At 44.5% G+C, this 15,502-nt stretch overlaps 1 long non-coding RNA gene across 7 annotated transcripts in view; it reads right to left on the bottom strand.

The window, feature by feature from the left end:
• LOC146360202 (uncharacterized) overlaps positions 1 to 15,502 on the bottom strand; it is a 237,175-nt gene that overhangs the window by 194,349 nt on the left and 27,324 nt on the right. For 4 of the 7 annotated variants that reach the window (XR_014786956.1, XR_014786955.1, XR_014786957.1 and 1 more), the window contains exon 2: positions 1 to 15,502. This exon is cut by the window's left edge and continues 28,405 nt beyond it. This is a non-coding gene — a long non-coding RNA (uncharacterized LOC146360202). The other 3 variants (XR_014786959.1, XR_014786954.1, XR_014786958.1) reach the window with 2 other exon arrangements.

Raw genomic sequence — 15,502 nt, 5'->3', positions numbered from 1 at the left:
TAGCTTCTTTCGTTGTTCAACCAAAGATTCTGTTCCAGCACAGCTCCAATTAGTTCTTTCTGGCTCACATCAATTAAAAGTTGGGCTACAGCATTCAACACCAGTTGTAATTTCTGGAGTGTTTTTCAGGGAAGCTCCACACAGGGTACATTTCAATAATCCAAATGTAAAGTCAGCTGCGCCTGCAGCACAAAGCATGCGGTGTAGAGAGCAAGCATCATGTTAAGATCAGAAATGGGTTAAAAATGGCCACACATTTATTGGTTACAGCTTACACAGTTTGGTGTGGCACAGGACAAGGATCCAGGCATCAGAACACATTTTTGACAGCAGCAAGGCGTGCGCACGCACACACACGCCCCGTTTATAGGAGTAGGCACAGCTGGTGTGCCATCTGAAGTTGGACTTCATGAGAGCAGAAACGGATTGTACCCCTTGCACAGGAAACAGGTCCAGAGATCCTGTGGATAGTATCTTATTTTCCATGAAGCAAGTAACTGATAACTCCTTCCCTTTTGGTCTTATGGGCCAAGGATGCAATCCAGGCCACAATTAATCATGTTTAAAACCTGCTGGTTTCAAAGGGATTTAAGCAAATCAAACTGTGGGATGGGCTGCAGCCCAGATTTTCAAATGCTCCTGACCTACAGCAAGGTCCAAACTTTTGAAAACATTTCAAACTGCTCTTTTGGCACTCAGGTGAGTTACAGAGTTTTCAATGTCACTCAGCCACAACAGCTCGCAATTTAGCTCTTTATGATAATGCTTTCAGAAAAAGCTTCTGCATCCAGTGTTTAGTTTAGAGTTTGACTGGCACAGGAAACTGTTGCATCAAATCAGTAATGCAGTAAAACACAGCATGGTCTTTTAATTCAGAAAGAAATAAACATGGTTGCTAATCTACTACTTCAAGCGGAAAAGTAGCACTTGTAAGGGCAACGTCCTTCCTACTTTGCTGAGAACTCTACTGGCCTGTGATGTAGTGCCATCATTGATGCCTCAAGGCCTGCTGCTTATCAACAGTGCTACTGGTTGGACAAATCTAGAAGCCTGGACGCTTATGGAGAACCCATCAAGCCCATTGCACCACCATTCATGCTAGGAAGGTCAAAACCAGTATAGGAATGCCTTGCTTTGTTCTAATGTTCTTGAGAACCTAGTATGAAGTAGGAGATGCTCCCGAACTCATTTGTACACTGCAGAGTGAGTAACACAGAGAGGACACCAGACCAGAGGACCAGGTGAGCAACCAAGTCTGCAGAGGGGACAATTGAGGACTAAATGCCTCTTGAGGTCTTCTGGAGAGGGGCTGGCTTTCTGTACCCTCACCTTCAGAGTGAGTGCCAGGGATGCGTGCATGTGTGAAAACACTTTTTGGGTTGAAATGCCCCTCTTCACCCCTTCCATTCTTTGCTGTTTACCAGTGGGCCCTTACAGGTCTTGACCACAAAATCCTGGATCCAGTCCTTCTCTTGCTGTTGCTCCAGGCAACCCCCTAGGCAAAACACATTTTAATGTTCCTGAGCATGCTGGCACATTTGCCCAGATGAAAAAAAGACTGCCACAGGCAAACACACATTACAGAGCCCTATGGTCAGCAGCCACCAGGATGCCGCAGGTGGAAGACAGCAGCCATTGAGGTAATGTGTAAGGACCTTGGGAGTCAAGGTTGAAGCTATAATCTCCATTTAGTTCTTTCAAATGATGTTCAGCATGAATACAGTATACTGCTATATCCATATTCACAGAGTAATAGATACAGACCTCAATCCAACCAGCTCAGATGCTTTTAGACTCCCACCCCAGCCCTTACTTATGCAGCTCCTCACTTCCACCCCTGAAACCTAGGGTGGATTCACTGCCACACTGACATCAGAGCCACCAGCCTTCACTCCTTTATGGAGGCCATAAATGGCCTCATTGTATCTTATGAGTGGATTGTTGGATGGCCAGAAGGGCCAGAAAGAGGTACCTAAGAATCCCTCCCCCACCCAATAACTTGGCTCATGGCCAGTGCGGCATATTGCTTGGAGTGTCAGACTAGGATCAAGCAGGCCCAGGTTCAAATCCACCCTCAGGCAGGAAGCTCTCTCAATGACCTTGGGCCTGTCAACATCTCTCAGGCTAATTGTTGTGGCTGTAAGGATGAAATGGGTGGGGGGAGAACCATGTGTCCTACCCTGAGAAATCCTTGAAGGAAGATCAGAATAAAATGGAATTAATAATTATGGCCATAGCATGTTGGAACTGTCCATGACCTTGGAGGTCTCTCCCAAGGTTTTGGACTTCCATATTTTGAACTGTTGTGTGTTGCCGTTGTGCCCATCAAATGTAATCCATCTCATTTTGCATCTGTCCAACCTGTTAAAAAAAATATCATAGGGATTCCATTTTGGAAAGGGAGCCAGCCACCAGACCCTTTCATTGTGACAAAAAGTATTCATTTCATTTATTATATTTCTATACCAAAATAAGCCAAAGCTGTATGGGTGGTTCACAAAAATTAAAAACCATTTAAAAGACATTATAGAAAATACAAAAGTAGGGAACTTAAATAAAAAGCTTGGTGTTAAAGATTGTACTTTTCTTCTCAAAATGTGCAGGAATGCAACATAAAAAGATCCATGTTGTGGTGTTAGCATCAGATGTTTCAGCAGGATAAATAAAATGAGAAGAACTCAACAAATTAATGCCAACTGTGCCTTGCTGGAATCTACTGTAGAGGTACTGAATGGCTGGAGAAGGAGCCTTCTGCAGCTCTCCTATGGTATTGGCAGATAACATCATTGTAAATGCTTCAATGCAAACTACCCTGCAGGAATTCTTTGATCAGCTGCAACCAGGTCAGCAATTCACTAATATACCCAGCTTGTCTCCAAACTCTAAAGACAGAATATTGGAAGGCTCTGTTATTACACAATGAAAGCATATTAATAGAAAGGGACTCCCCCCTGCTCACATGCTGCTACCCACTTCAAACGTTCTCAGTCAAATCCTCTCCTCCCACCCAGGAAGAGATGATTTCTTGTTTTGGATGCCTTTGATGTCAGTGTCGGTTCACTAGCCAGCAAATACAGAGTGGGTTTGGAATAAGCAGAAGTGGGGGGTTCACAAACTTCCTCCCCTTGCCAGCAATCCTTCCTAAAGCAAATATCAGAACTAGGCCCAAGGCAGCAAAGATGGGATTCCCAATCCTACTTGCTTCCACAGCAGGAGTAGGGAATGCATTTGCACGGGAGATGCATCTTCCACCCATCAGTTTTCCTCTCCAGCTCTTCTCCCTTCTGTTCTCCCCCCACCCCCACCCCCAGCTTTGCTGCAAGAACAGAGCCCTGTTCACATGACACATTGGACATAAGGAGCAGTGGTGGAGTGGAGCCAGGGTACACAGGGTCAAAGCACAGGGAGTTTTTGATTAGCAGGGATAATGATGTCACCTGCCCCCCCACTCAGACTTCCCCATTTCCTCTGATCCTGGGCCTGTTCGCAGAATCGTGGAAGGGGAAATAAGCCATAGTGGCTTATTTCCCCCACTGCGTGTGCTCGTCACATAGCAGGGGGATTTGCTTAATAACCTCGTCAGCGCAGCTTGCCGTGTTGTATGAACCCAGCAAGGGTGGCTTGTTGTGATGGTTAATAAGCCAACCCAGAACCCTACAACAACCCATTAACCATGGCAACAAGCCACCTTCGCTGGGTTCGCATGACACAGCAAGCTGCGCTGGCAAGGGTAATTATGGTAATCCCTCTGGCATGCACAGTGGGGGAAATAAGCCACTGTGGCTTATTTCCCTCTCCGTGATCATGTGAACCCAGTCAGTAGCTGGCAGGGGAGCACAGGAATGGTTCACTACACTGCTGATAAGGACAAGGAAGGGATGAGATCATGCTGCTGGCTCTTCCCTCTCGGTCCACACATTCAGCCAAAGTTTTGAACCTAGCCTGGACTAGCCACCACACAAAGGAAGAGCTCCATAGATGGGTATTCTGCCCAACACCTTTTGAAATATCTTTACCAAGGGAGAATTCTTATATTTTCTCCTTAGTAAAGACATGCCGGAAGGTTGGCAGGACGGCAGTTCGAGACCCGAGTGCCGCATGACAGAATGAGCTCCCGTCTTCAGTCCCAGCTCCTGCCAACCTAGCAGTTCAAAAGCAAGAAACTGCAAGTCGATAAATAGGTACCGCTTTGGCGGGAAAGGTAACAGCGTTCCGTGCACCTTGGTGTTCAGTCATGCCGGCCACATGACCACGGAAGCGTCTTCGGACAGCGCTGGCTCTTCAGCTTAGAAATGGAGATGAGCACCACACCCTAGAGTTGGACACGACTGGTTGGGGACACCTTTACACCTTTTTAAAGACATGCTGCAACTAACTTACCTGCAGAATGAACATTATATGGAACAGTGCTCTGCTAAATATTAAGAATTCTCTCTTGATACAGATATTTTGAAATGTATTCAGAAGAATAGCAATCTGTGCAGCTTTTGCTTTCTGTGGTTGTTTTTTTTTACAGCTGTTTTTGACGCCCTGCTGTGTATCGTTGGATTGGCCCCAAACTCCCATCATTCAATGCAACAAGTACACATGACTCATTAAGTTTTGAACCTTTTCAAACAGTATACAAAACCCAGTGGTGTCTCACAATGAGGGTGGGAAGGGTTAAGGAAAATTCAAAGCCTCCAAGGTAAGCCAACTTGTAATTTTTTTTTTTAAGCTTGTTCTGTAGAAACATTGCCCCACCTCTCATCTGCTTACGCCAACTTCCATTCCATTTCTTGGTCACAATAGTGTGTGACAAAGAGAGTAAATCCAGGAATGAATGTAAAATATTTTATTCGGGTTTTGATACACCAGTCAATTTTCCCAGAAACCTGATGGATTTCAAGGTCCTATTATTGGAGAGATTAAATTAGAAAATTATGTGTAGATTTTATTTTGCAAAATTCTAGACTTTGTATGTGTCTCTGTGTGTGAGAGATAGATTTGTAATGACCAACAGCTAACCCCCCCACTGCATTCTTTCATTCTGCTTTCAAGTTTAGTTGCAGATTTTAATCCAAACCCCTGTAATTCTGGAATGTCAGGATATCCAGAACACATTCTTCCTTCCATGTTCCATGCTGCTTTGTTGTCATTTAGGGTAAGAATTACAAAAGAAGCAATTACAGAAGAGAAGGAGACATTACAAAGAAACCTCATATTGTTTGCTGACTGCAAACATAAACAAAGGACTTATGTGTTTCCCCAGATGTCAGGTCCTAAAAAGCAAAATACATTCCTCTCCTCTACTTTCCTTGTTGGCCTATGGTTCTCAATTTATATTTTTTTAGAGATCTACAGTTACAATATTGACACAAAACAAACTGTTAAGTGTGGTTACAGGCAGTCAAGCTTTATTTTATTTTGGTCCAAAAGGAGACACATAAACCTGAGTTGTGGCTCCAGAAAACAAGAATTACTCTTAATGAACTGTCAAGAAAATTCTGGCTGATATACAATTTGGCAGGAACTGCGACCCACACTATAACTGCCTAGGACTGCAGCAACATGACACTGGGAAGCTGTTTTACTAGATGAGTAATGAACTGCTGAGTGAAGAGTAGGGAGTAATTACTTTGTCAATGTGTATGTATAGTACACACACACACACACACACACACGTATGTTATACACACACACACACACACACAAATGTATTGTGGGTGTGTGAGCAGCCAGAGTTACCCCACTCCAGATGTGGAGATATAGCTATGATATGCTTGGCATAACTCACTACTGGGTGTGTGCCTGCAAAGATGGATTCAAACTACTTTTACACTTCTAGGTCTGAGTCTGCCCAGTTCCTGGTCATAAATCAGGAAAGGGCTGTACTGCCTAAGTTGTCAGTGGTCACAAAGGAACTACTCTTGACGGTTCTTGTGGAATATGGATGGTCCAGCCAAAACCCTCTTCACTCACACCATGTCTGCACTGTTAGTTAATGCACTTCTATTTGATGCAGGGGTCGTTTCACGTCACCCGCACTGCATTTACAACATGGTGTTATCTGATCATCATTTTCTTGTTCCTGCAGTAGTAATACAATAGTGCTACTGCATTACAGGTGCATCCTGAATCCACACATGTTGGATTGTTCTGAGCCACCTAATCTGTCCCTTAGGGATAGGGGGACCGTACTTGTTTTCAACTGTCTTCTTAATTTCAATACTGGCTTAAAAAAAACCCTGTGTATTTGCAAGCAGCAAATGGGAGGGGCTAAAGCTAAGTGGTACAGGTTCAATTCAGTGCTGCCTTAGATGTTACATTTGCCACAGGAAATTGCCTCCCTATGGTAAATTTGGCAGCCTCCACCCACATCGTCCCCTAGAACTTGGAGCCAAACATGTTAATTACGTGGATGCAATTGACGTCCATGATTGGGGGGGTTTGCAGTGTAAATCGCAGGTGAGGACTGTGGGGGCTGGGTGAGAAGGGGTCTAACTTTTTCTCTCCCTGACACCATTGGGACAAAAATCACCTCTCTGAACAGGGATGTACAAGAATTTCATTTCTGCTTGCAAAACATGCGAACATGCCCTGTTTGCAACCCCAAACATGAGCGCAAGCAGCAGAACGTGTTCTCCTAAAATTTTTGCAAATTGTTCTCACGGTCGAGAAATACAAAAAATTTGCTGGGAAAAAAGTTCAAAACTTTGCATTTAAAAAATGTACATTTTCTATGGGGGAATAGAATAGAATAGAATAGAATAAAACTTTATTACCGTCAAAGACCAGCTCAAAAAAGGAACTACATTAAAATTATCTGCCATATATCCCCAATCAAATTAATAGACACTTCAACACAATGTATAATGCATATCAGCCATATTGGGTGAATGGCATTACTCTCCAGACTTTGTCTTTCATCCAGCTAGGTAAGTCTGAGCTCCCTCAGCATCCTTCTTCGAACACCTATCGCGGCCGCAAAAAATTTGGCGACACTATATGTAAATGTCGAATTAGTGTCAGACAACAATATGTAGGTATATTGTTGTCCTGTACATCCCGGAAAGCGGGACATCAGTGGGGAGATGAGTGCGGCACGAATATCTCTATAAAATATACGCCATAGCAAAACGTGCTCTGTAGTTTCTATCTGTTCCATGCCACAGGAGCAAAGGCAGTCTGACCAGGGGATCTTTTTGTACCGTCCCTCCAAAACTGCAGAGGAGAGTCCATTTAGACGGGCCAAGGTAAATGAACTTCTATGCTTATGCAGTTCCAGTTGTTCAAGATAGTGTGCAGCTATGGGGGAAATAAGTGCAAGTTTGGGGAAAATTGGGTAATTTTCACCATCACGGTAAATGAACAGCGATTGTAAACTAAAGCACAAATTGAGGACAGACGAGCATTGAGCTGATGTTTGGAGAACCTTGGTGAATTTGAACATGGCTATCTGTGAAAGAGCTGTTTGCATTTCATGGGAAGCTTCCATTGGTGCCATTCCTGCTAGCTTGGTCCAGCATCCATACAGTGAGTTTTGCCAGCCTTAAGCCACATTGAGTGCCATTTTCTTGGTAGAAAAGCTGGGTACAAATAAAATAAAGAAATAAAAGGAAGGAAGAAACAGGAAAACTTGTTATTTTATTTGTCATCACATATACAATGTGATGGCCCCAGTTGATGCCGTGAGTTTCTCTACACCAGCCTTCCCCAACCTGGTGCCTTCCAGATATGTTGGACTACAATTCCCAGAATCCCCCAGGGAGTTCTAATTCAACACCTCTGGAAGGCACCAGGTTGGGGAAGGCTGGTCTACACACCACAGCTGCAGGTAGGACATTTATCATATTCTTATTCCACTGTTCTTTGGGAGAACACACATAGCGGATTCTCTTCCCAGCTGAGATCCAGGGACAGAACTATTTCAACTGTCTTTACACCACCTTCTTGGCCCGCTGTGCCTTCCTTATGCAGAAGCCACTGCAGCTCCATCATTTCCTGAACCAAACTGTCTCTAAGAAGACAAATAGCCACATCACTCATACGCTTTGAAAATGCTCAGTGTCTTGTCAAGGGACCTTGTCATCATTGCCATCACTCCTGCCCCCACCTTCTTGGTTTCCTAGGTGAACTAAAAACAAACAAAAAGGGCCAAAACTGAGTCTCACGCCTTGATTACAAGTCAGGAAAGATGATAAGGACCTTTTGCATTCAGTCACTGCTGCAGCTCAAGTGCCCTTATTTGGCCATCCATTAACAACTCAAGGAGAGATATGGCTGACTTCAGGTACAATAACTATATGGTTTCAAGATGCTATGGCAATGGTATTCATTTATTTGTTGCATTTATCTCCCGTCTTTCCTCCAAGGCAGCTTACACGATCCTCCTCCTCTCCATTTTATCCTCCCAACAACCCTGTGAGGTAGGTTAGGCTGAGAGTCAATGACTGGCCCAAAGTCACCTGGTGAGATTCATGGCTGAGTAGAGCCTAGAACCTGGGTCTCCTGAGTCCCAGTCCAACACTATAAGCACTATACCACACTGGATCTCAATATATTTTCAACCATTCTTAGTCTATCATATTCATTGGTTAATCAATTAAATCTGTATAAAATTTAATTCAAGGCAAAACAATAGTTCTACAGAAAAAAGCATGCTTGCTTTGATTTTAGATGTATTGCGGCTGGGCATAATCGTAGAAGAGGTATCTTCCCTCCTTCCCCCACAGGATGAACTTGCATCTTCTAAGATGGTGCCTGCCATCTGAAGGGTTTATACGCACTTGTGCTAAAAATAAATCTGTTGCCCCATTCATTGTGCACCTTTTTAGTCAAACACAGTGTTTTTAACTGATTAATCCAATTAACTGACTACAGCAGCATTCCTACATACACTTACACAGAAGGAAGTCCCACTGAAATCAGAGAGCCTTACTTCTGTGTAAACAATTTTAGGATTGTGCTATAAGACCTCCCTGGAACTAAACTGAACTGGGACTTAAAGGTAAAAGGTGTCCCCAACCAGTCGTGTCCGACTCTAGGGTGTGGTGCTCATCTCCATTTCTAAGCCGAAGAGCCAGCGCTGTCCGAAGACGCTTCCGTGGTCATGTGGCCGGCATGACTGAACACCGAGGTGCACGGAACGCTGTTACCTTTCCCACCGAGGCGGTACCTATTTATCTACTTGCAATTTCTTGCTTTCGAACTGCTAGGTTGGCAGAAGCTGGGACTGAAGACGGGAGCTCACTCGGTCACGCGGCACTCGGGTCTTGAACTGCTGACCTGCCGACCTTCCAGTCTGCAGTTCAGCGTCTTAACCACTAAGCCACCACAGCCTTAGAACTGGGACTTGCTTCTGAGTAAAGATCATCATCATCATCATCATTTACTTTTCTATACTGCCCCATAGCCGAAGCTCTCTGGGCTGTTTGCAGAAAATGCATTGCACTGTGCTACATTACACTGCAGCCCTCATTTTGAAAACCAATTTTCAGTTCCACATGATGAAAAATACCAACTCCTGCTTTCCAGTATTAGCATTATTAATTTATCATTGCTTTCTTCTTCAAAGGAGAACGGCTCCTGCCAGCTGAAGAAAACAAAATGAATGCAAAATAAATAAATAAGAGTGCCTATATGGCTGTAGAGAGCATCCATTCCCAGCAGCTGCCTGCAGGTGCCCCATTAGCTGAGCCTATGCTTCTGTTCGCACGGAAGAACTGGAATCAGAGCCAAGAATGCTCCTGAAAGGAAACACACACCGCTTCTTCCTGGAGGCTGCCTCTACACAGTAGGCGACAAAGCAGAAGTCACAGCTGCAGGCAGCCCCCGGCAGCAGCCCACGCAGTTGTTAAAAGTAGCAGGGGACAGACAGGGTTTAGACAGGACTTCAGTTATAGGGAAAGGTCTTTGAAGGTGCTAGGAAGAGGTCTGCACTAGGACCTCTCTCTATGATAGGTGAACTTTCCAAGCACATGACATTTTGGATTTGGGAGATCACCATGTAAGAACAGCCCTGCTGGAGCAGACCAAGGGTCCATCTAATCCAGCATTCTGTTCACACAGTGGCCAACCAGCTGCTCACAGGAAACCACAAACAGGACACGAGTGCAACAGCACCCTCTTGCCCATGTTCCCTAGCAACTGGTGTACATAGGCTCACTGCCTCTGGTGCTGGAGGAAGCACATAGCCATCAGGACTAGTAGCCGTTGATAGCCTTCTCCTTCGGGAATTTGCCTAACCCCCTTTTAAAGCCATCCAAAGTGGTGACCATCACTACATCTTCTGGTAGCGAATTCCATAGTTTATGCACTGTGTGAAGAAGCCCTTTGTTTTATCTGTCCTGAATCTCCCACCATCCAACTTCATGGGATGACCCCATTGGGTTCTAGTATTTTGAGAGAGGGAGAAAAATGTCTCCCTGTCCACATCCTCCACACCATGTATAATTCTGTAGACCTCTATCATGTCTCCCCTTATCCTCCTTTTTTCCAAGTTAAACAATCCCAGCTGTTGCAAACACCCCTCATAGGGGAGATGCTCCAGCCCCTTGATAATTTTAGTTGCCCTTTTCTGCACTTTTTCCAGCTCCACAATATCTGTTTTTAGGCATGGTGACCAGAACTGTACACAGTATTCTAAGAGTGGTCGCACCACAGATTTGTATAATGGCAGTATGATATTGCCTGTATAGAAATCTATGGTACGATCATCATCATTGTTCGTTTGTTAAAGGAGCTAACAGAATTCTGATTATGGCTTTAATGTTCTATATATTTTAAATTGTTTTATTGTGTGTTGTTTGGTTTTAATTTTTGTGAACTGCCCAGAGAGCTTCGGCTATTGGGCGTTATAGAAATGAAATAAATAAATAAAATAAAATAAAATAAACCAGCAGGAAAAAACTAGGCACAACCAATTAATACAATAATCGTACAAAATACAAAGAACTTCTATACTCAGAAACCCCCTCACGTCATGTCAAATACAATCTCCCCTCTTGCATTCCGAGTTGGTACAATCACGGGCGTCTCAACACTGAAATTGCTCCTAAGGAAGGAGCTGACATGAGCAGTCAGCAGGAGTATTTACTATTTTTGGTATCCCGTTCTTTCATCCAAAGATTTTCGGAGTGGCTCTTACCACAAACAAAACAGCAGCAAACAATAACAATCGATAAACATTATGAAATCCAGTGGAGCGGTCCAAAGCCTCAGCATAAAAAAAAGATAAGGGCACAATCCTATGCATGTTGAGACAGAAAAAAGTCCCACAACTCCCAGCATGACCCAGCCAGGGGTCATGCTGGGACCTGTAGGACTTTTTTCTGTCTCGACATGCATAGGATTGTGCCCTACATGTTCTAAAAAGTCTGGGTAAATAAAAAGGGCCTCTCTTGGTGCGGAAAAGACTCCGCATCAGGCGAGCCTCCCTGGGGACAACATTCCAAAGCTGGGGTGCCACAACCAAAAAAACCCTGTCCCAGTCCCAACCACCTCATTTCCAAAGGTAGGAGGGGATGCAGAGAAGGGTTCATATGGGAGAAGGTGGTCCGTCAAAGGAGGCGTGTGTGTTTCTCTTTGACAACAACAACAAAGAGCGGGAAGGGAAGGGAAGGGAAGGGAAGGGAAGGGAAGGGAAGGGAAGGGAAGGGAAGGAGGGGCTCGCTCAGTTGCAGAGGAAATGTTTTGTGTGCACAAGGTCCCACGTCTCATCCCTGGTAGGGCTGCGGAAAACTACTGCCTGAAACCCTGGAGAGCGGCTGCCAGTCAGCCTTTTTCTGCTGAGCTATATGAACCGCTGGTCTGGCTCAGAATAAGGCAATTTCCTATGTTTCTAACACTTTGAAAAATAACTGAGATTGATTTTTTTTATTTCTTGCCTTGATATTCTTTGCACCCCGATCATTCCTTTTAAAAAATAAATCCACATCCCAGTTTAACTCTGCCTCAACCACACACAATAGCTTGAATGACACTTGGAGGAATGCAGCGTGTTATTTAAACCAAGGTGACCAATGCCCTGTTTCCCCTTGCATTAGAAGGGAGCCAGGCATTAATAATTTTAAGATCACTCGGAAGTGTATCCAACCTCCCCCAACCAGGCACCCTCCAGATGTGATGAACTACAACACTCATGTTCCCCAGCAAGCCAGCCCACCCCCTGGTTGGGGAGATGGGATTTGTAGTTCCACATATTTGGAGGGTACCAGGTTGGGGAAGGCTGGTATAATCTTCACTTCATTTATTCTTGTAACAACTGTGAAACAGATTATGTACGCTGAGTGGTAGATGTATGGACGAAGACATATCCAGGGAATTTAATAACCGAGTAGGGAGTTGCATCTGGATCACCCTAACAGAAACCAACCCCAACTCTGCCTTTGCAATGCTTTCCACTTTGACAACATAGTAGTCAAAACACATCAGACTGAGGTTTTTCTTTCTTAATTATTTTTTTCACTTGTTCTTTCAGTATAAGGTTTGCAAAAGCCCTTTACACTTCAAGATCTGAGAAGAGTGTAGGCTGGGTGTGTGGTGAGGGGAAGGAAAGGATGTTATCATAAAGAAGAGTTGAGTGATTCATCTTTTCTAGAATCTGATCCTATACTTCAGATCTCAATGTGCCCTACAGAAAAATGCCATTTCATGGAAGAAAATGGGATTCTAGAAAGGCCCAAGTTACAGCATATCTGGGCTCAGGGTAACTCCAAGACTTTGCTCTGTCCCCTTTCTAAACGCTGTGATTCACAACCCTCCTAATGAGAGCTACATATGCCTTTTAATCTCCAGTGCTCCCTCTTGAGCCGGCGGGGGGGGGGGGGCAGTTTTCCCTTTCTGGTTCCTTTCCCTGGTAAATTATTGTCCAGCTTTTGCCTCCTTGGAGGATGTCTTTATGAGATGTTAGAATTGCCATTCTTCAGGACTTGGCTCTTCTTCTGGGACTCTTCAAGTTAAATTTCAGAGTAAGAGAGACTGCACTGTGTTTCGAGAGCACATGCAAGCCAAAGAAATGCATGCATGCATCAACATTCAGGCACCCCTTAGTGCATAGGCTGCCACTTTACACTCTGCAGATGATGAGGTTCATGTTTACGGGTCAAATCCAACATCAAGCTAGCAGAAGTCCACAAGCACAACAGAACTTTCTCCCCCTCTCCTCCCCACTGCAGCCCTCTGCAACGCCCAAAGATCTGCTCCACTGGGTCTCCCAGTTTTGAGTATATCGTTTGTCAAAAGGGGGGGAAAAGACTCCTTTGCTTTCAAATCATTGTGGGACAGGATAGAGCAGATGGAATGAACCTAACGGATGGGGATGAGAGCTCAGCCATGTGAAATGATGTGTGTGTGTAGGCTCAGACAATGTGAAAGGAGGGGTGCTACAAGTAGATACAAGGGGACTGATTGCCACCTGTGAAATGTTGTAGATTATGATGCAATTGAGTCTTGCTCCATAGACCTGTTTTAGAACACCAAGAAAAGGAGCAGACTCACATCATCATCCACATTTGTATCATCACCTTTGTATCATCGTCATCACCACTCATATTGACATCATCACCACCACCACTCACATTTGTATCCCACCCTTCATCCAAGGAACTCAGGGTGGCATCCTTGGGTAGACCTACCCTTCTGTATCCCCACCCGCCTATAAGGTGGGTTAGGTTGAGAGAAGGTCACCCCATGAGCATCCCAGCCCAAGTGGGGATTCAAACCCAGGTCTCCCTCGTCTAAGTCCAACACTCTTACCATTGCACCACACCTCTCATTGACTCTACCAGAAGCAAGAAGGGCTCATCCCTTCTCTTGCAAAAGTGGAGGAGGAGGAGGCAGGGGAGCTACCGTATGCCAAGCTATCCTCAGAGCAGCCCCAGACTTTTCCCAAGCAGCAGAAGTGCCGCGTTAACCATAGCATCATTCGGCTTTGTCTAATAGTAAAAGGAGAGCAGCTGATGCTGCTGTTTGGAAACACTTCAGGTGGTGCTGCTTCAAGGCCAGCTTGGTGCGTGGCAGCACCTTCCCTGCAGAAAGGCAGGGGGAGGAAAGAGGAAACTGATCTAGTCGGCATGTCCATCTCCTTCTGTTGGCTGATGGAGGAATCTGCTCCTTTCTTTGGGATTCTAAAATTGGCACAGTCAAATGTTCCTTTTCCCTCAGTGGAAAAGGGGGGTTGCCACTTCTAGGTTTCAAAAAATTCTGATACCTCAGCCCAGGTGTCCCTGAGCATGTGCAAAGTGTCACTTTATTGAGCGGAACCAACTGCTCTTGAGCATGCGCAGCATGTACTTCACATCTGACAAGTGAAGCAGACTTAAAACATAAACATAGAAACAGGGTGCCTTTGCGAATGTACAGAGTTCTCCTCTAAAGAGTATGCTATTTTCTTTTAAAATAATACACCTCAGAAGAAGCAGAGAAACGATAAACACATATGAACTGACCGCACAATTCCACCACCATCACCACCAGCTTTACGTCTTCCTATTCCAGCAACTAGCCAAAAGGGGGAAATTCTGGTCGGACCAGCAACATTCTAGTTGATTTGACAACCCTATTAAAGATGAATATGCAAGGGTGTGCCACCTCCCTGCTCCACCTTCTCATGCCACCAATGGTCTCCACTTCCACACTGCTACCATTATATGGCACTTACTACTTTCATATTATTATTATTTTAAGTGTGAAAAAGCACACCCGCCCCCAGGTTTCAGGAAGGCAATTAAAATGTACTAAAGGCAACTAATCCATGTCAAGTTATCTGGAGAATGCCACATTGAGATTCCCTGCCGTTGTAAACAATCATAGTTGATTCATGGTAATGCTGAGACAACAACTGTAAAACAACTTTCCTTGAATATCCGCAAGACATATCCTAGCCACAAATGCTACACCGGCATCCACTCAGCCAAGCACTAGCTTACAAATTTCATTCACTTCATACACATGGTCAAGCACAGCTCGGTTATCTCCATTTTATATCTGAAAGCACTTTTCTGCATGCCTAGAGAGAGACAGGAAAAAATAAAAAAGAAGTCATCAACCTTCAGCTGAATCATGAAGTGTAATTCTGTAAGTTTCCAAAATACAGCTCAGGCTCCCAAACTTTAACTTGAGCAGAAGCAAGATCTCACGGTACCAACTATTCAAGAACATAGCCCAGATAACGTACTATGTGACCTCATTCTATTATATTAGCACACAACGGAGACCGTACCATTAGTAATAGGATCAGCCATTTCCTCGGGAGCAATTAGGCCCAGGTTCATTGCTGATTGACACACCATCTGTGTTTTTTGAATGAGGAAAAGCCACTCCGTCATGTTCCCAACATTACAGCACTCGTATGTACCTTTGCAAACTTTATGGTGTTTTTAGACATGGGGAAGTACCTTTTCTGAAATATCAGCTGTTCCCTGGCAGTGAGGAAGGAGTCACTTCTTCTGGACGAAAGCATATGGCTTGGGGGCTGCATGATGCAAGAGGAGGCAATGAGACTGCAGGTCATCTGGAAAAC

The sequence above is a fragment of the Heloderma suspectum genome, chromosome 1 (genome assembly GCF_057233095.1).
Source record: "Heloderma suspectum isolate Gila_16-S chromosome 1, 16-S_ref, whole genome shotgun sequence".
Classification (NCBI taxonomy): Eukaryota; Metazoa; Chordata; class Lepidosauria; order Squamata; family Helodermatidae; genus Heloderma; species Heloderma suspectum.
Note: the sequence above shows the minus strand (reverse complement) of the source record. Positions and strands in the feature narration are given on the sequence as shown.